The 21,905-nt window shown below is 44.6% G+C and overlaps 1 long non-coding RNA gene and 1 pseudogene across 1 annotated transcript in view; both read right to left on the minus strand.

The window, feature by feature from the left end:
* LOC146892043 (uncharacterized) overlaps nucleotides 1-12,195 on the minus strand; it is a 29,983-nt gene extending 17,788 nt beyond the window's left edge. Inside the window, exons 1-2 of the long non-coding RNA XR_015005155.2 lie at nucleotides 12,038-12,195; nucleotides 9,988-10,129 (exon numbers count right to left, since the gene is read on the minus strand). This is a non-coding gene — a long non-coding RNA (uncharacterized LOC146892043). The remainder of the gene's footprint in view (nucleotides 1-9,987; nucleotides 10,130-12,037) is intronic.
* Nucleotides 619-1,767, minus strand: LOC148119881 (heterogeneous nuclear ribonucleoprotein A1-like; annotated as a pseudogene).
* Nucleotides 12,196-21,905: the final 9,710 nt, after the last annotated feature.

Below are 21,905 nucleotides of genomic sequence, written 5' to 3' on the forward strand. Positions count from 1 at the left end.
GCCTGTAGTGGGGATCATGCGAGTTTTGATCACACAGGGGCTGTGCCTTGATGAACTGATAAGCCTGTTCATCAGTTTCAGCATTCTATACACCTTCCACTTGGCAACTCAGAGAAAACCAGAAGTCTCGGGTAAGGCTTGGCCTGTGAAACAGGACTGAACTGATCCGCCAGAGTACATCAGCAGTCGGTACAGGGCAGAGCAACAGCCAGACACAGAGAGGGAATGGGGTGTGCAGAATGAAGGTGCCATCTAGAATGTTGACAGAGAGAAGCAGATGTAGTTGGATCTTCTTTGTACTGTCAGCTCCCAAATAATGACATGGAGACTTATTAAGTATAAAAGCTTGGACTTAGCTTAAAACTTAAATTAACCCATCTATATTAACCTACATTCTGCCATGTGACCCGTTACCTTTCCTCAGTACCACACTTCAGACTCTCTCTGCATCTTTTTTTTTTTAAAGAAAAAAAGATATTTATACAGTGTCATGATCAGACTATTACATTTAGCATGGGTGAAAAGAGGTCTACAGTAAAACCCTTTGTTGGAATGCTTTACACTTTCCACAGAGCAGAAGCTAAAATAACCTGTTAGACAATTAGTCACAAATACAGTCCTGGAGGTTTTCTGCCAATACACATGAGTATTGTCTAAAACATGTCTTCTTTGTAGCAGCTAGGCCCTGCCACCACTGTGCTTGGCTGAGTTCACAAATCTGTTGTAACCTGTAGCTTCCCTGTCACTTCTCTGGCTCTCCTCTCCTGCTAAGCTTTGTTTCCTGGCTGTGATTAGAACCTTCTGCCACTGCCATAGCTGCTGCTGCTGGAACCACCATAGCCACCTTGATTTCGTGGTTTAGCAAAGCACTGGCCTCCACCACCATAAGGGCCAGAGCTTTCTGCCTCCAAAGTTTCCTCCTTTCATTGGTCCAAAATTTGAGGACTGATTGTTGTAATTGCCAAAATCATTGTAGCTTCCACCACCTCCAAAATTGCTTCCGTCATTACCGAATCCATTATAGCCGTCCCCACTGCCACCATATCCACCACCACCACGGCTGCCACCGAAGCCACCACGACCACTGAAGTTTCCCCCTCGACCAAAATTGTCATTGCCGCCAAAACCGCCTCCACGGCCACCACCAAAGTTTCCAGAACCACTTCGACCTCTTTGGCTGGACGAGGCACTCGCCATCTCCTGCTTGGATAGGGCTTTTCTTACTTCACAGTTGTGCCCGTTCCCAGTATGGTATTTCTGAATAACAATCTTGTCCACAGAGTCGTGGTCATCAAAGGTGACAAAAGCAAAACCTCTCTTTTTTCCACTGCCTCTGTCAGTCATGATTTCAATCACTTCAATTTTCCCATACTGCTCAAAGTAATCTCTCAGGTGATGTTCTTCCGTGTCTTCTTTAATACCACCAACAAAGATCTTTTTCACGGCTAAGTGGGCACCTGGTCTCTGAGAATCCTCTCTTGACACAGCTCTCTTAGGTTCCACAGCTCTTCCATCCACCTTATGGGGTCTTGCATTCATAGCGGCATCCACTTCCTCCACAGCGGCGTACGTAACAAACCCAAAGCCCCTGGATCGTTTGGTGTTTGGATCTCTCACTACCACGCAGTCCGTGAGTGTTCCCCATTGCTCAAAATGGCTCCTCAGACTCTCGTCGGTTGTTTCGAAGCTCAGCCCTCCAATGAAGAGCTTCCACAGTTATTCCGGCTCCTTGGGAGACTCTGACTTAGACATGACGGCAGGAAAATGGGAGCCCTCAGTGATGCTTCCTCGGCCGCGTCAATAGGCAGAAAGGAGTAAGCCAACGAACGTATCCCCTCTCTCTGCATCTTGATGGCAAACTCCACCTCTCTTCCTCCCAGAGTCCCTATCTCTTCCTATAAGTCAAGCCTATCCTCTTCCTGCCCAGCTACTAGCCATTTAATTCTACATTAAACCAATCAGAAGGTGCTTTGGCGGAGACACATCTCTATAGTGTGATCAAATATCTCAGAACAAGCAGACATTGTTTTAAGGAAAACTGCTGGGCTTAGAGTCAAGACACAAGAGGAGGGAGCTGGCCAGGATAAGGAGCATTCTCGTGACACTCCCTTCCCAGAGGAATGGCTGTTGCCATAACTTGTGTTGTTTCTTATGGGGGTGAGAGACAGAGTCTCATGTCGTCCAGGCTAGATTACAACTCTCTATGGAGCAAGAATATCCTTGAACTTCTAATTTTCATACATCTCCTAAGTTTTGGAATCATAGGTGTAAGCCACCAACCAAATTTAAGCATTGCTGTGAATCAAACTCGGGACTTTGTGATTGCTAGGCAAGGGCTCTACCCACTGAGCCCCATCCAGAGCCCATTTGTTAAGTAAGACAAGATTTAGAGGTACAGATAGCAAGGGGACAGTCACCCAGCAAGCTACTTGTGGCCTCTTATGTTTTCCTCTCCATCAATGTGTTTTTGTGGATATTCACTTAAAAGTCAGATTTATGTGATTGAAACACTGACTTCAGATATACACAACATGACTGGTTTTTTTAAAAAAAAAATACCAGTTTTTAAAAAATAAAATGAAAATACTGTTCATTTCATTATATTTTTTTAAGGTAATTTTTAAAGGAATTGAACCCAAGTCCTCGGGCATATCCACCTAACACCTTGCCTGGAATCTCCCTGGGACTTTTAATTTCAACTATATTTTGAGATTTGATTTTGTGTGGATGGCTCTTTTCCTTGCATGTATGCCTTTGCACCATGTATTGCAGTGATGTTTTGTTTGTACTCTAACAAATAAAGCCTGCCTGAAAATCAGAGTGCAGAGCTAAGTCACTAGTTTAGCTTGTTAGCTAAATTAGCCACTAGTTGCCACAGAGGCCAAGCAGTGGTGGCACACACCTTTAATCCCAGCACACAGGAAACAGAGGCTGATGGATCTCTGTGAGTTTAAGGCCACCCAGGGCTACACGGGATTAAATCTGTCTAAAGGAGAAACAGAGCTCACACAAAGGTAATCCCAGTACTTGGGAGTGACAAGCCTTTAATCCCAGCACTGGGGAGGTGAAGACAGGAGTGATGTGGCTGGGTGGAGAGAGGAGTATACGGTGGGAGGAGACAGGAGCTCAGATGCACTCTGAGGATTCAATCTGAGCATGCAGTCTGAGGCTTTGTAGAGAGGATTCATAGAGACAGGATCGCCCCTTTGGTCTGAGCATTGGTAGAGGTAAGAACTCTAGTGGCTGGCCATTCTGCGTCTCTGATCTTCAGCATTAACCCCTGTATCTGACTCCAGGTTTTTATTATTAATAACAGTTGGAATTTGTGCTACAATGTATCTGCAGTGTCTATGGAGGCCAGAACCAAAAGGGCACCAGATCCTCTGGAGCTGGGGTTTCAGATAGTTGTGAGCTGTTCTGTGGGTGCTGGGAACCAAACCTAGGGGCCTCTATATACTGTGGAACAATCTTTGTACACGGTAAATATGTATTACTCTCTTCAGTGAATAAGGAACTGACTGACCTATCGCTGGGCAGGAAGAGATTGGTCAGGAGAGCCAGGGTAGGAGGATGCTGGGAAGAAGAAGGGCGGAGTCTGAGAAGTCATGAGCAGATGCTGAGGGAAGCAAGATGAATGTGCTGTGTAGAACAAAGGTACCACCACATGGCAGAGGGTAGATAAGAGACATGGGTTAATTTAAAATGTATGAGTTAGCTAGTAACCAGTCTAAGCTGTCAGTAGAGCATTTATAATTAGAAGTTCTCCTGTAGATATTTGGGAACTGGCTGGTGGGAAAGAAAGGTAACATCCAGAAGTGCTCTTAACAGCAGAGTCCTATCTCCAACCCCTTCAATTTTTACATTTTTAAATTAGCACATCAAGAGTTAAATTTCACTATGTCATCTTAAAAACAAAATTGGCTTTGATTGTTCCTCCCCCTTTACTCAACCCCAATTCTTCCTTTACACCCTCTCAGTCCCAGGATCCCCTTTCCATTCAGCAATCTGTTCACTCATTATTTTGAGGAGTCTCACTAAGTTGCCCAGGCTGGCCTTGAGTTTACTCTGCAGCCTAGACAGGCTTTGAATTTACAATCCCCCAGCCTTGGCCTCCTGAGTAGCTGGAATTATAGGCCTGTGCCACTAGGCCTGGCTGCTGTTCATTTGCTTTTTTTACCCAGTCATCTTCCAGTATCTAGGGTTCTGAATTAGAGTATCACGGGAAAAATTGGTCTGTACCAAGCACACAAAGACCCTTTTTCCTCATACTTTCTAAGCTATACAACGTAACAACTGTTTCCAATGAACACTGCACTGGGCATTGAAGGGACCTGGAGATAAGTTAAAGCATGTGAGAGAATGTGTGGGTGCAGGTTCTGTGCAACACTGAGACACTTTGTAGAGAATGCGTGTGTGCAAGTTCTGTGCAACACTGAGACACTTTGTAGAGAATGTGTGTGTGCAGGTTCTGTGCAACGCAGAGACACTTTGAAAAAGAGCCATGGGATAGTTACTTTTGTCAACTTTGTGAGATTTAGAACATGGGTGCAGCCCATGGTCAAGTCTGTGAGGTACTTTCCAAAGTGTGTTGAGTTGGAAAGACTTGTCGTAAATGTGTGTGAGATCCTGGCCTGGAAAAAAAACTGGTAAGAAAAGCAGAGAACCAGCATGCATCCTTCTCTGCTTTTTGATTGCAGATCCAACATGCCCAACTGCCTCAAGCTCCTGCCACCATACCTTCCCCACCACGATGGAATGAATGCATGGCCGGAAACAGTGAGTCCAAACGAATGTGTCCTTATCTAATTTGCTTTCATCAAGTATTTCTGCTGTAGCAAGGAGACGGGTAACAAGTACAGAATATGAGCAGAATCCCCGAGCATCCCCCGCATTTCAGGATGAAAGACCCTGAGAACAAACTCCCCCAGAACTTTGACAAATGACTGTGTACCATTGTGTGTGTGTGTGTGTGTGTGTGTGTGTGTGTGTGAGAGAGAGAGAGAGAGAGAGAGAGAGAGAGAGAGAGAGAGATGAAAAATTCTAGAAAAAAATCAAATCTAATTGAATAACAAATTAGGGAAGGGGCTGAGGAATCTAGACAACTGGGTTGAAAAGAGTGAGGGCTGACTGGGCTAGAAAGCTGGACGTCTAGAATTCCCTGGAGAAATGTCCTACTAGATTCTTCCAGAGATTTGCCTAGTGTAGACATATGGCATGTCTGACAACTCACCAAATGGCACATTTCATTGTTGCAAATCCTTCCAACCCATAAACAATCACTGAATTCTCATGAAGACGACCCTTGGGGAGCCGTGAGAGGCTTTCCTGTGACACACTTCGAAATTCATCCTCCAAAAAACAAAATGCACCAATCAAGGTGGACTGGTGAGTAGGGAACAGGACAGGGAGATGGACAGGTGAGTGGACTGGGGCGCTAGTAGTGACAGCTGGTACGCGTGTAACTCGTACAGCCTCTTCAACTCTTGCGTGCGTTCAAAAGCTTTCTTAACAGCATGTTGTCAAACTGGTAGGGAATTAAAAGTTCCAATAGAGAGGCTGGAGAAATAGCTCAGCAGTTAAGTGCACCCCTCCTTTGGCAGAGGACCTAGGCTCAATTCCCCGCACCCACTTGGTAGTTCACAACTCTCTGGAACTTCAATGCCAGGGGATCTGATGCCCTGTTCTGGCTTCTGCAGGCACCAGCAAAGACGTGTGATCCCGCTACCCCCTACTCCAACTCCCCCACTCTCCCACCACCCCAGCCCTTGCCATAGAAAGTGTTCTTATGAGGCTGGGACAGCATGTGGGTGGTGGTGTTCGAGATGTGACTCCAAATGAGAGCAGTTTCACTGGACTTGTTCGTGTCTTCTAAGATGACACGAAATCCATGCCTTTGGAACGGATGATGAGAACAAAGGACGGGAACAGCCCCCAATTCATAACCAAAAACAAGAGCGGAAGGGTGGTCCAAAAATGAATAGCACAGGAACCACGAGTTTGCTAGATCTGGTGGTACAAGTCTGTAAGTATTCCAGCCAGTCAGACAGCTAAGGCAGGGCGCTCTCAAGTGTAAGTGCCACCTGGGTAACTCTGAGGGCCCGTGGTTGTGAGCTGCCATGTGGGTGCTGGGAACTGAACCTGGGTCCTCCACACAAGCAGGAAGTGCTCTTAACCGCTGAGGCAATATTCTTGATGAAAGTTCATTTGAAGGGATGAATTTGAAATAAATTCTAACTCTGACCACTTTTTAATAAGAGCTTCCTTCTGCAGCTTTCCTATGGCCACAACATCTATTTGATAAATATTGCCGCCGTTCCCACTTATTTAGTGTATTGTTGCTTTCAGTTTGTTTCTAGACTCAGTGCATTGTTTATAGAATGTATTTTCTGCATAAAAATCAGGGAGGAAACTGGGAGCGTGGTTCAGTGGTAGAGCACTTGCTTAGCATGTGTGTGGCCCTGGGTTAGACCCCCAACACTGCCATAAACAAACATTAAAAAATAAAAATAAAAGAAACGAAGAAAAAGCTGTAGAGAATGCATTTTGAGACTGATAAATTTCTAAGTCATCCTCCAGTTAACACAGCAGATTCCAGTTATTTACTCTCCCTGATGTTGATGGACTTCAAATGCATTCACTACATCAGGAAGGCAAGGAACAAATACCACTATATTTATGCAGCAATAAGCAACATGGAACATTTAAAATAATATGCATTCATAAACAAGCGCAAAGATAGCATGGCAGCGAGGTTAAGGATATTATGACCCGGCTGTGCAGGGGGAACCCAGATGGCTTTCTGCCACCAGGCACTCTCAAGACTCATCCATATTCAGCGACAGCCAGAGCGTGCCAGTGAGCTCAGCAAATTGCAACCAAAGAGAAGTGTTATTTCCCTGCATCTGTTTGTACAAAGTGCATAAAATACTTAATGCAATGTGTGTTCACTGCAATCCTGTTTCTGTTTCTCTGTCGGTGACTTTTTGTTGAAGTCAGTATGTATATTTGAGAACCACCTATGTGCATTTACTGAAACTAGAAGACAGAGACCCAGGCCAAACTTGTGCATTTTGATGACACTCAGCCAGTTTTCCTTGACTCACCCTTATGATTTCTGGGAGTGTGAAACCCCCATGTGTTGACAACTCTATCCCATGATGAGACCAGAAGGAATACTGAGGTCTTTTATTCTAAAGGAAGAACATGGGACCTGACCTGGTGGCACAAGTCTCTAATTCCTGCACTTCAGAGGCAGAGGTGGGCAGATCTCTGTGAGTTTGAGGCCAGCCTGGGCTACATAATGAGACCCCGTCTCAATCCCTTCTTACTTCTACCCCACTCTAAAAAAAAGAAAGAAAGCACTGTTTTGGGCTAACTCCTTTTGAGAAAGAAAACGAAGGGCAAGTGATAGAATTGTATTTTAATTTTTAAAAAGAAAGGTGCAGGGGCCTCCTTGCTGCAAGAAGTGTATTTTCTAGCCCGGCCATGTTGGAAGCACCTGGGGCTGGATAGAAAGAACCTGGATGTATTGTAGACTCTGAACTTCATGGCAACAAGATCTTGAGCTGATGGTTTAAACAGTGAAACTGGAAAAGCACCATGTGCCAACAAAGTGCTAAAGGCCCACAGTGACCTTGTATTAGCAAGGGCTTCTATTACTGTGAAGAGACACTATGACCATGGCAACTCTTGTCAAGAAAACATTTAATTGGGGTAGCTTACAGTATCAGAGGCTTAGTCCATTATCATCATAACACATCATGGTGGCGCGCAGGCAGACATGGTGGTGAAGCTGAGATTCCTATATCTTGATATGCAGGCAACAGGAAGTGGTCTGCTTCACTGGGCGTGGCTTCAGCAAATCCCGCCCACAGTGACAGACTTCCTCTAACAAGGCCACACCTCCTATAGTGCCACGCCCTTTGGGGGGCATTTTTTTTTCAGACCACCACAGACCTGCAGAGCTTAATATACAGCATGAGGGCAACTAATGATGATGTCACAGACTTGAGCTTGGAGTAAATACCACCTAAGTGCTCTCAGGACCCTGAAGAGAAAATTGAACTAGGTAACATGATGTCAATTCGCTTGGTTGGTCATCATTTCACAATGGTACACATGTTAAAACAGCACAGATACACCTAGAACACGTACGATTATATTCCAATAAGCATGAGAAAAAGCAAAGGCCCAAGGTACACAGCCTTTCCAGCAGCCAACTTAGCTAAAACAAAGGTTGAAGCCAGTTTACTCTATAAGAAAGCAAGCTCAGGCCCTTTTTCTCTGTTTTCTACAATGTTTCCTGAACCTTGAGGTAGAGGTTGATACAGATCTCCCATTTAGAGCCGAGCACTCAACGGTTGCTTATTCTCAGCCCTGTGACCAGCTATGAGTCTCTGCATTGACTGATGCCCTGTGCAGAGAGACACATCTCTGGCCAACCCTATGGACATAAATGTAAATAAGTGGTGTAGGAGGGTCTTCTTTCTATGTGTTGCTTTCATTGGTCAAATAAAGGAACTGCCTAAGCCTTTTGATAGGGCAGAACTTAGGTAGGCAAGGAAGACAGGCAAGGTAGGGAGGAAGAAGGCAGTGTGGCAGACGCCATGGCTCTCCTCTCCAAGATGGATACTGGTTAGACTCATGCCGGTAAGCCACAGTCAAGTGGCAATACACATTAATGGAGATGGGTTAAACTAATATGTGAGAGTTAGCCAATAAGGGGCTGAAGATAATGGGCCAGGCAGTGTTTAATTAATACAATTTCCATGTGTTTATTTGGGGGGTTAAGCTAGCCGGGTGGCGGGACACAGTCCGCCACTCCCCTTACTACAAATAAGGATAACTTTATCATTACTTCATAACATAGTTATGAAAATCCAATTAATAATAGATACCATCACCATATATTTGTATAATCAGTAAGGTATGTTGCAATGTACCTGTAAAGTGTGTATCTATAAAGTATATACATGTAAAGTGTTTACCTGTGAAGTGTGTACCTGTGGTGTGGGAAGTTCTTCTGTATATGTGTTGCTTTTATTGGTTAATGAATAAAGAAGCTGTTTTGGCCTGTGATAGAGTAGAGTAGAACTGGGGGGTGGGGGCTGAACTGAATGCTGGGAGGAAGAGGGCAGAATCAGGGAGATGTCATGTAACCACCAAAGGGGAAAGATGCAAGTCTTTGGAACCTTGTCCTTAGGCCACAAGCCTTGTAGCAAAATATAAAATAATAGAAATGGGTTAATTTAAGAGATACGAGTGAACCAGAAATATGCATAAGCTAATAGGCCAAACAGTGTTGTAATTAATACAGTTTCTGTGTGATTATCTTGGTTCTGGCCAGGAACAAACAAATAGCCTCCTATAACATACCTGTTATACACACACACACACACACATAATATATATATATATATATATATATATATATATATATATATATATATATATATATAATCAGTAAGGAAGTGGTTCCCAACCTGTGTGGGTTGCAACTCCTTTGGGGGGCAGTCGTGTGACCCTTTCACAGGGGTCACAGATAAGATACCTACAGTATGATTCATAACAGCAGCAAAATGACAATTATGAAGTAGCAATGAAAATAATTGTATGGTTAGGTGCTGTAGGAAATCCTTCAGCCAGTAGCCTTTAAATTACCTGCCCATTTGGGTGTGGCCTAATACACACTCCCTCTGGATTCAGTTGCTGTTCCCCATTTGAGCAGAGGACTATGATCGGTGAGTCTACCCCTAAATATGTAACCCTTTATTATACTCAATTCTGAGCTGGTGTGGGATTTCTTTTTAGCATCCATCTTCAGTTAGGAACCACCTGTAGCAAGCTTTCTTGCTAGACTATCTTTGAACTGCCAGTCCTCAAATAACAACATGGAAACTTATTATTATTTATGAAAACTTGGCCTTTAGCTTAGGCTTGTCTCAACTAGCTCTTCTAACTTAAATTAACCCACTTATATTAACTTACCTACTGTCAGAAGGCGTTGCCTCTCTTTCAGCTTACACCTCCTGCTTCCTCTCCAAGTCTTGCTGGCGACTTCTGTGCACTTAGATTCTTCTTCCCTCTCAGTTTCTCTCTCTCTCTCCCAGGAAGTCCCACCTAAAATCCCCTGCCCAGATACTGGACATTGAGCTCTTTATTAAACCAATCAGAAAGTGTCTTTGGCAGAGACAAATCTCTACAGTGTAAACAAATATTTTGCAACAATCACCACAACGTGGGGAACAATATTAAAGGGTCACAGCATTAGGAAAGTTGAGAACCGTTGCTCTAGAACATAAATTAGAATCCATTAAATCTTTACCAATGGTGAGTAGGGGGATATTTCAATGATGGGCCTAGAAGGTGAAATGAAGGCCTGGGAAGGTGGCTCAGCAGTGGGGTATTTACTTAGTACACAAGGGCCTGGGTTCAATCACCAACCCTAAAGGGGAAATGAAATCATAGCTGCTTTCAGTCTCAGCTGTGTCTCTATTTTTGATAACAGAAAACAGAGCCAGGCAGAGGCCCTGGGTCTTCTCTGTAAGTCATGATGGTGACATATATCCATGATCACCTGTCTTCTGTCATCTGGGACTCTGCTCTACTTTATTGAGATGAATATCAAAGCACTTATTCTTTGCTGCGGTGTCTTTCTCTAACACTCTCCCACTTCCCTCTCTAGGCACTCGGAGATATCTGTGAGACACAGGCCAAAGCTGATATACAGAAAGGAGGAGATTAAAAAAAAAAGTCATGTGACAGAGTGTAAATTTATAAAAGCAGGTTAATTTACATTATAAGAGCTAGATGGGGACAAGCCTAAGAAAAAGGCCAAGCTTTCCTAATTAAGAAGAAGTCTCTGTGTTGTTATTTGGGGGCTGGCGATCCAAAGATAGTCCAACAAGAAAGCTTGCTACATTTGGTGCCCAAAATGGGACATGACCACATAGATAGACTGAGAAGTCATGTCAGCCAGCATCACTACCTCGGCCTCTCTGTAAGCAGTCAAAACAGTTGGCTGATGCTCACAGGGACTCCAGAAAGTGCTTTCCAGAGCTGGGGTAGTAAATGCAACTCTGGGGTCAACACCCACCAGCATGAGGCCATGCTCTCATAGAAGTGAGGGGGCGGAGCAGGCCACCAGCGCCACTTTGCAGCAGGGTCAGGGAAAACTACAAGTGCATGGCTGCAGACATGCAAAAAGCCAGGTCCAGACCAAAAACATCCTCTAAGCAGGTACAATATGTTTTAAAATGTGCTTAGGTACTCAAGAAAGAAAAGAAAATGAATATAGACAGTCACAGAAAAAAAAATAGTTTTAAGATGAGAAAGTCTTCAAAGAGAGAAAAAAGTTGTATAGAAGAATAAGCCACATAAAGATGGAAAATATACAGGGTGTCTGGACTCTGTATGGTACTTTATTGATTTTAATTTTCTTGAATGCTGATGAGCAAAGCATAAATGTGGTTGAGAGATATTGAATTATAGAAAAAATAATTATATTAAACCAGCCTATATATGTCAAAGAAGGCTTAACTTTAGAATTAAAGTAAAAAAAAATGTATTGCAGCTGCACAATTTTAAGTTGGACATTCATAATGGAGAGGTTAAAAAAGGCACATGGCAGAACATAGTTAAATAAAAAATTAATTTAAGTTATAAGAGCTAGTTAGGGACAAGCCTAAGCTAAAGGCCAGGCTCTCATAATTAATAAGAAGTCCCTGTGTTGTTATTTAGGGGCCGGCGGTCCAAAGATAGTCTGGCAAAAAGCTTGCTGCACAGAACACAAAGTGCACCCTTCAAGGCACGTCACCAGAGACTTCTGACAGCCGGTCTGACCTCCTAACTCTTCCACACACTCCCAGTAGCCCGCTAGCTATGACTCCATTGATGATGTCAGAGTGTTTGCAATCTTATCAAAAGCCCCACGGGCCCCACAGGCCCCGCAGGCCCCACCTCTGAACACCACTGCACTGGGTGCCAAGCCTTTAATGCTTTTGTTTTGGCGGACAGGGCTAGAAGTAATGGTACGCACCTGTGATCCCAGCAGCGCATGGGATGAGGAGGCAAGAATCAGGAGTTCCAGCTTGAGCTGCAATACAGATGTAATCTTTCTCAAGAATCAGACCAGTGGGGCTAGTAACATGGGTAGCAGTGTTTGATGACAAACCTGGAGACCTGAGTTTAATCCCTGGGACCTAAGTGGGAGAAGGAGAGAGTCAATTCTAGCAAGTTGTCCTTTGACCTCCGCGCAAGCACAATGGCAATTGAACCCACATATTTATGCGTACACACACACACACACACACACACACACACACAAATAAGTAAATGTAAAAAGAAAATAAACTCCGGATGTCAGTATAACATCAGTTTATTTCTGGAGAACACTGAGTTCATCACTGGAGTGAGTGTGGACCTAATAGAAAAAGGCTCCAAACCTGGAGCCCTCGCTGCCCCCCGCCCCCAGCACCCCCCCCCCCCCCCCCAGTCCACTGAGGCCAGTCTCACAAACCGCCTTAGACATACCACATCTGAACTGCAGCTCTCAAGTCTGGAAAGCCCGTGACCTAAGCACCAGAGTATCCAGTATCTGGTGAGAGCTCCCTATATAGACTCATCTTTGTGTTTTGTCCTCGCGTGACCGGGCTTGCTCCTCCCCGCCCCCTCCTCTTCCCTCCTTATCCCTCCTCCTCCCTGCCCCTTCTTCTCAGTGCTGGAATCCAGAGTCTTAAACACAGTAGGCAAGCACCCTACCACAGAGACACACCCAGTTCCCACAGACTTGAGGTATGCAGACGTCACAGACGGCTCAACCCTCTCTTGTGGCAGCACTGGCTGGGTAATCCCGGGCAAGAAGTCGGAGGATCCAAACCTCTCCTTTCCTGCCGATGGAAGCCGCACTTCTCATGGGCCAGACTCGCTTGCAAACCTTTCCATAAGGGCACCCTGCAAGCGCATACCTGCTCTCCCGACATCCACTCCTTTCTTTATGCCTTATTTCCTTATTTCTAACTAAGTCAGAGCTCAGCAAGGTCCAAGGAAGAGGTACGGAACATTCGCATCCCAGTTTTCTTATGCATACACGCAGGAAAGCATGGTTTTGCTAATGAGCAACTATAAACCCATTATGCACTCTGGGAGGATTTTTGTCTTTGGGATTTGTCTTTCTGCAGTAGGATGCCACCTCGTAGTCTATGCTTGTCCCCAGTTCCCAGCCTCCTCCTTTCTCCTGCCCAGTGCTGGGATGAAAGGTGTGGGCCACTGCACCCAGCTAGCCCGATCTGAATGGCAGGGATAGCCCTAAGAACACCACTCACACTGGCCACCACAGCTGCAGCCTTTCTAGGTCACCAAAATGAGCTTTCCTGGGTGACTCTGAATGTCTTGGTTTATTCATATGGAATCCATCCAGTGGTCTGTACCCAGATAGATTCACTGTGAAGGAGCCGAGGCAAGGGATCTACCGATAGGACTTGCCGATTCTGCCGTTTGCAAAGAAAAAGAAAAACATGTCTCTTCAGTCCATATCCGGGGCAGATGGAGGAGCATCGACCAAAAAGCTACTGGCCTGATAGGCAGTTGGGATGGACTCCTGGGGGCAATGGGTCTCTAGTGGGGGCCCAACCACAGGAACCAGGCGTTGTCCTGCAAAAACAGAGGGTGATTGGATCTTCCTTCAGAACAAGCTGCTAGGGTCTTCCTCTGACGTTTCTAAATTAGAATTCTTTACAAGGTTCTGAAATGACTGTCAAACAAGGCAAACCCGACTCAATTGTAATTTATAATATAACCTGCAGATGGCGCCACATCACTGCTCTTTCTGCCTTTCTCGCTCTCTCCCGGCCTGCCTCTTCCCTTCTTCCATTTATTCCGTCTTTGCTTTTCTCTCTCTCCCCTTTCCTTTCCTCACCCTCTCCTCTCTTTTCTTTCCCCTTCTCCCTCTCTCCCCCGTCACTGCCTCCCCATATGCATTCATTGATTCCTGTGATGTTAGGAGGCCTTTCACAAATAGTGCCTAATGGGGGTAAAATGAGTTATTTCTTCATTTTTTTTTTTTTTTTTTTTTTTTTTGCTTAGCAGTGACTGTCAAGGTCCAAACTGTGCTTTTCCATTTAGACTGAGTAAGTTACCTAGTTGTTATTTCTTCTGCATTGGGAGAAATATTGAAGTATTTGACAACATCCTAACAGTAGACAGATGCAGTTCAAGGCTAGCCCCCAAGGACATTCGGTGTTTCCATTCTGGGACATGACATTGTCATCTACAATTTTTGAGGCTTTTTTGTTTGGTTTGGTTTTTCCTGAGACAGGGTTTCTCTGTGTAGTCCTAACTGTCCTGGAACTCACTCTGTAGATCAGGCTAGTTTTAAACTCACAGATTGCCTCCTGCCTCAGCCTCCCAAGTGCTGGGCTCAAAGGCATACACCACCACCACCCAGCTGTCATCTATAACATTTATGCTCAAGAACCATGCAATGGAGCTACAAGGTAGGGGACTGGATCTCATAATCTTTTAAGTGAGTTTATAATTTTGTGTTGGATGGCATTCCTATCCATCTTGGGGTATATGTCTATAGTCAATAAATATTTGGTAATAGTTTTTCCGTGGCAAGTGAATGTATGAAAACTTGTACCAACTGTCCCTTCACAGGGAGAGAGGAGAGCCCTGGTTTCTATAGAGTCCTGCCAATATTTTAGCATCCAAATGACCTAGTACCTTTGAGTGTTCTCATTGAACAGTGAGGAAGAGATGCTGGGTCCTCCTCTCCAAGGCACCTGCGTACATTTGTAGATATATTTTACAAACCAGAAACCCCAGCGGCACAAATACTGTCATACTCCTCTTTCTCTCTCTCTCTCTCTCTCTCTCTCTCTCTCTCTCTCTCTCTATTTCTCTCTTTCTCTGTCTCCCTCTGTCCCCCCCCTCTCTCTCTCACACACACACGCACACACACACACATTTTTATTTTATGTGCATGGGTGTTTTACCTACATGTATGTCTGTGTACCATGTGCATATAGTGCTGGCAGAGGCCAGAAAAGGGAGTCAGATCCCTTGTGTCTGGAGTCACAGATGATTGTCAACAGTCATGTGGATGCTGGAACTCAAACCTCGGTCCTATGGAAGAGCAGCCCGTGTTCTTATCCTCGGAGCCATCTCTCCAGCCCCCTCTTCTGTCTTTAAGTGTGTATCTGGTTCTCTGTGTTTACCTCATCTTCTAAAGTTTTTGCGTCTTTTTAGGTGTGTCTTTGACCATGCGCCACCTTCCCACCCCCTAACCCCCACCTCCATCTACCTTCTCAAATTGCACACTGCAAGTTTGTTTGGTTTAGAATAGGAAGGCCCTCTCCTCTGTGGACCCCAAGTAATGTGTGGAAAGGAGAGGGTGCAGAGCCCAGTCTTGGGTTACTGCGTGTGAAAAGAATATGACCAACTTGTGTTAGAAACTGAAAGAAAAATTGTGTCCCTGGGGTTTCTTGAGTGCCTTCCAAAACTGTTTCCAACTTCTTGGTAAACACCTCACTTTTTTTTTTATTTCTTTAATGTATTTTGAATGCTCTATTGACTTTATGCCAGAAAAGGGCACCAGATCCCACTACAGACAGCTGTTAGCTACCATGTAGTTGCTGGGAAATGAACTCAGGGCCTCTGAAACAGCAAGCGGTGCTCTTAATGGCTGCTACACCTCTTCAGACCCCAACTCACATGTTTTTTTTTAAAAAAAATCATAAATCTACGATCTTATATCCAGCACACAATAAAAAGAATGTGATATATTTAAAGAGATGGTGTTGGCATTGATTGTTAAGTTATTCATAAACCAGAGCTAGGTATCACTATTCATTGTGCTTCTGCAGAGTCTTTGCTTTATGAAGATTTTTAAAATATCTTCAAGTGGGATTTTTTAAAATTTTTAATCTTTATTTTTATTTTTTGTGTATGGATGTTTTGGCTACATGTCTGGGCAACATCTATATGCAGTGCCTGCAGAGGCCAGGAGGGGGCATCATGGTTCTCAACCTTCTAATGCTGTGACCCTTTAATATATACAGTTCCTCATGCTGTGGTGACCCCCAAGCATAAAATGATTTTCATTGCTATTTCATAACTATGATAATTTTGCTACTGTTATGAACTGCAGTACAAATATCTTATCTGCGGGATACCTGATATTTGACCCCACTCAAAAGGTCATTTGACATCCCTGTCCCCAAAGGGGTCAAGACCCACAGGTTGAGAACTACTGCCCCTGAACTAAGAGTACAGATGATTTTGAGATGTCACGTGGGTTCACGCGATTGATCCCCCACCCTCTGGAAGAGCAAGCAACCAGTGCTCTTAACTACTGGACTATCTCTCCATCCCTGTGAAGGTGTTTTCGCATTAAAAAAAAAATCCTTACATGTGGATTGATTGGACAGGTACAGAAGGCGTGATGTACAGGGGCAGACGCTGCCGCCCTGCTCCAGACAACTTCTACGCCAAAGATTTCCACAGCACGTGAGCACCTTTCCTCTCTAATCTCAGGCAGCAAGAGTACAATAAACTTTCTAATCTTAACTTTATTTCCAAAACAGGCGCCTTGCCTTTATTTTAGTCTCACTTTGCCCTTTTGAATGCTGTGTCCACATTAGCTTATAAGTTTTGTTTCTTATGTCAATCGCCCTATCTTGTGCTTATTTTTCCGTTGGATTCGCTTCTGCTTATAGAGTGGTGTGAGTGTTTTTATCTTCTTCATTTAACATAGCTTGGTCCCGGAAACCTGACCGGGGCAACAATGGAATGAAGAAAGGACACACACGTGCATGCGCGCATGCACACACGCGCGCGCATACACACACACACACACACACATATGCCACGTGCGCGCGCACACACACACACTGAGATCAAGTGGGCCACTCTCACTCTGATGGGGACACTTACTACACCACTGAGAATGTCAGATGTCTATTATATATATATATACAGATTGTCTAGCACAGGGAGGGGCTAGTTACTCTCCACGGCAGGACTCAATGGAGGAAAGTCATAGGCTGTAAGCATCTGGGAGAAGGATGCTGTGGTTGAAGCTTTCTGTCTGCTCTATCAGCATCCACACTTGGACCAGAGGAAGGCTTTTTGCCAACTCCCTGAACATGACCTGGGGAAGCCTTTGATGATTCTCACATGGCCGAGGCATTTAGGATCCTTGTTGATAATACATATTTGCTCAGGACTGCTTCTGCACCCCACAGTACATATTAATCATGTCTGGTTTTTATGTTACAAATATCTGCCACCAGTTCCCTATGATTAGCGCTGGTGCTTTTGGGTGCACATTGACTCAGGGAGAGCCCCGGACCCTCCAGTCTCCTCCTTCCTCTGTCTTCCATCCCAGGATGACAGGGGAGCATCTCCTCACCTGACTTTTTATGCTAGATGCTTGGGATCTGAAGTCAGATCCATCGAATTTTACATTTTACAAAATTAATCCATGGCTTAACACGCACATCAAATGGACCAGCGGATCGAATTCCTAAACTAGGTAGACACACGGCATCCAAGCAGGACCAAGGGTCTGCTCAGGAAAGACATGGTGCAGAGAACCCATATCCTCCAAGGGAGCTAGCCTCCGTAGAAACAACAGAGCAACTGAGCCAATTAAAGTCTATTTTTTCCTAGGTAAGTCTCTCTTCTGAGACAAATAAGGATGGGAACTGTGGTTACCCAAACCACTTTCTGAAGGGAGAGAAATGCATTGTAAAGAAGCTCTCCATTTTCTTGTTTCACTGTGTGGCCTATGCTGCCCTTGAACTTGCTGTGCAGTTCAGGCCAGCCTGAAACTCTCTCTTTTTATTTTTGGAAATCCATTTTACATATCAGCCACAATTCTCCCACCCTTCCCTCTTCCTGCTCCCCCTTCCCTGTACCTTCCCACCCCTGTTCATTCCTCCAAAAGGGTCAGGCCTACCCTGGGGAGTCTTAGCCTTGTACATTCAGTTGAGGCAGGACCAAGCCCCTGCCCCTGTATCAGGGCTGAGCAAGGCATCCCACTATAGGGAATGTGCTCCAAAAAACCAGTTCTTGTACCAGGGATCAATCCTGACCCCACTGCCAGGGGCCCCTTAAACAGACCAAGCTACACAACTGTCTCCCACATGCAGAGGGAAGGGAAAAGGGTGCAAAATACAGACAATAAGAGATGTTCAGTTGGAGCCATGGTTAGGAAGAGGTCACAGTCGGAGTCAGTCCCTCTATCACGTAGGCATTAGAGAAATCTGATTGCTAAGGACTTTGAACAGTGAGAAGAGAAATTTTAATCTTATCACACAGGCCATGTGGTATCATTACTGAGTTTTGAGCAGTATAATTCATGATATTTAAGATTATAAGTTTGACTAGAGAGAATAAATCCAAATTTTAGATTAAATTTTATTGAATTTAGGTTTTGTCTTGTTTTTGCTTGAGACAGGGTCTTGCTATACAGTCGTGACTGGCCTGGAACTCCTTGTGTAGACCAGGCTGGTATTTAGTTCTTGTCTGTTTCATTTTATTTTATTTTATTGAAACAGGGTGTTTGTTTATAATGCAGGCTGGTCTCAAACTCCCAATCCTCCTGCCCGTGTGTGCCACCACCTCCACAGGTTAAGTATTTCAGAGGACTGTTTCCTTCATCAGGATCTTCTTCCCCACATCCTGCATGCCCCTCTGACCCCTTCTCTGGGGACCTATGGGGGAAGCTTATCTTGGCCTCTCTTTCCAAGTCCCAGCCTGCTTCCTCTCAGGGCCTCAAGCAATGACCTCACCCAGCACAACATTTCCTCTTCCTAGAATTTCTCACCTCACCGCTCGTCTTACTTGTGTCCCATAGTCCTCTTGCCCAAGCTTTACTGAAGTAGATTCGTTACAAAAAGCCCAGGTGCTGAAGGGGTGTAGCATGATGGCTTAAAAAGTATCTATCTATACATCGTGAGTGATTCCTAAATATCTATCTATACATCGTGAGTGATTCCTAAGTATCTATCTATACATCGTGAGTGATTCCTAAGTATCTATCTATACATCGTGAGTGATTCCTAAGTATCTATCTATACATCGTGAGTGATTCCTAAGTATCTATCTATACATCGTGAGTGATTCCTAAGTATCTATCTATACATCGTGAGTGATTCCTAAGTATCTATCTATACATCGTGAGTGATTCCTAAGCTCATGAACACACTGATCATCTCATATCAGCACCCTTTGTGTATGTTATAAGAACTTTAAGATCTATCGTATTGTCAAATCTCGAGTTCACATGGACCATATTGTTTTCCTACCCCCTCTCCCTCTTTCCTACCCCAAACTAAACCCCATGAAGATAAGCATCCACTATGCGTGTCTGGCATACAGTAGTAGGGACTAATGACATGGGGACAGGCAGCAGGTGAAGACTTGTGTCAGCATTGGGCATGGAGAGAGGAAATGAATCAGGAGAAAGTGTCCACAGACCCTGAGATGGACAGAAGGAGGAAGAGTGTTTCACAGACTCGATCCTCATACTGGTGACTGACACCTTCTAGAAACACCACTAAGCAACTCCGGAGGGGCTAACCTGACAGGGTGATTTGGGTGTCACTCTTGTGAGACTTGAAATAGTGGCAAGGAACTCCAGCGACACCTCTCGGTTAAGTATTTTTCCTTAGCCGACAAACCTCTCCGCCAACACAACAACACAATAATCCCAATCAGACCAAATTAGAAGACACTCAAGTTTAATGGATGGCAATACTCCCAGGTGGCCCACCAGGAAAACATGGAGAGGGGGACAGAGTACTGAAAGGTCATGGTAAACCGGGAGACCATGTGTTCATTCTCGGGGGAGGGGGGGCAGTTTAAATAGCCTGTGGGAGTGGTCTTGACCTTCCTTGGGGAGGGGTCACCCTTTGGTGGGCTCTCTTGGAGGTGGAGTTTGGACTGAGGCAGCTCCCAGGGGAGGCAGCTTATGCCAGGATCTGGGGTGAAGTTCCCAGCTAAACATTCCAGGCTTTTTGGATAAGGATGTTAGGGGCTGAGGTGATGTTTTTAACTAAACATTTTTTAGACTCCTTGTATATATGAATGTCAGGAGGGCTGGGGTAAAGTTCCCGGCCAAACAATAATAAAGAGAGAAATATATAATACCAAAAATATTGCTGTTAAGTCTGGTAAAGAAAATAAAAACTGCATTTATTTCATCTAAATAAAATGCAAATTTTGTTTAAAAGGAAAAGAGGAGGGGTAGGGAAAGATAAGAGGAAACAGAATATTTATAATCCTCATTTGTTTTCCCTGCAGCATAGCTAAGAAGCATGAACTGGGCTCCATCCACCAAGTTGCCTGTCTACCCTTAGACTGGAGTCTCATTTCTCCACATGTTGTAACTTTTACTGCCTATTTTACAACTTTCATAGTTGGGGAAAGAGCGTGGCAAGCTAAGGGGCGGGATGGGTGAGTTGCAAATTCAGTCTCCAGTACCAAAAGAGACAGAGTGAATATTCAAGGATTACCAGGTAGGCACTCCGTGAAAACTAACAAAGACAGGCATGGATACCAATAAGCTTTCCCAATGAGGGAACTCGTGGAGAATTATGGGAAGCACAGTAATTGATACCCTCAGAGAACTGCAGACGCAATTATTCCAATCACAGTTTATGCGCCCGGGTGGCCTTCCCATTCATTCTGTATGGAGAAATCTGATCTTCAGGTTTTTAGTTCCACACCAAATGTTCAGGTGAGTCACAGTATGACTTGTTCATCTGCAGTAGGGCAGAGGACACAGTTGGCTGGCTGAGACCACTCAGCTCCCCATCTTGGGTCGTCAGAGAGTGTTTCCCGTGTTCTACCAAAAGAACTTTCCACTTCTTTGCTTTTGTTGCTTCCTCTCGGGTTGCCTTGCTCCACATCTCATTGGCCTCTTTCTAGTCCCCAAGTCCTGAGGAAGGGAAAACTGCATTTGTAGAGGTACACGTGAACGTTTGCTGTAATACTTCGGCTGGAGTTTTTCCTTGGACTCTTGGTTTCCGAGGAGGGAAAAGATTACACAGCAATAATAAGAATAGTCGGGGATGTATGGCTTGAGATGTCCCCTCCCCAGAGAGCTACACACTTGCCATAAACACTTTGAGAAGAATACCATAATGAATGGTCAGTGCTTAGGAGGCTTACACAGGAGGATCTCAAGTTTGAAATCACCTTGGGCTATGTCATTGCGATTCTGTCTCAATGAATACATAAGCAAAGAGGAAAGTGAAGTATATGAGAATCAAAGTAACTATGAACCCCTGGAAAAGCAAAGGTCATACAAATACAATCATAGCAATCGGTCCCTGCCTTGAGTTCCTCACCTGATTCCATCAGGGATGGGCTATGACCTGAGAGGCGAAGGCTGAAACAAACGCTTTTCTTCCCAAGCTGCTTTTGGCCGTGGTGTTTTCCCACAGCAATAGAAATCCTAACTAAGACACCTTAGGTTCATGTGCTGAAGAATGCTGAGTTCCATGGGCATGGCAGGACAGTCTGCTGCACATACCAATGTAAAACAATACAGTTGAAGGGTTTTCAAGGACTTTGCATCTAAACATCTGTTATTTTTTTTTTGATACATTTAATTTCTCTATGTTACCTATCTCCCACCCAGTTTTCAACAGTGGAAGTTGCTTTGGAGCCTGTGATCCGTATCCAGCCTTTGTTTGTTTTTTGTTTTATTGTTTTGGTTTTTGGTTTTTCGAGACAGGGTTTCTCAGAGTAGCCCTGGCTGTCCTGGAACTCACTCTGTAGACCAAGCTGGCCTCGAACTCACAGAGATCTGCCTGTCTCTGCCTCCCAAGTGCTGGGACTAAAGCCATGCACCCCCACTGCTCATCATATCCGGTCTTAACCTCTTACTGGTTGGC

The sequence above is a fragment of the Myodes glareolus genome, chromosome 14 (genome assembly GCF_982192425.1).
Source record: "Myodes glareolus chromosome 14, mMyoGla1.1, whole genome shotgun sequence".
Classification (NCBI taxonomy): domain Eukaryota; kingdom Metazoa; phylum Chordata; class Mammalia; order Rodentia; family Cricetidae; genus Myodes; species Myodes glareolus.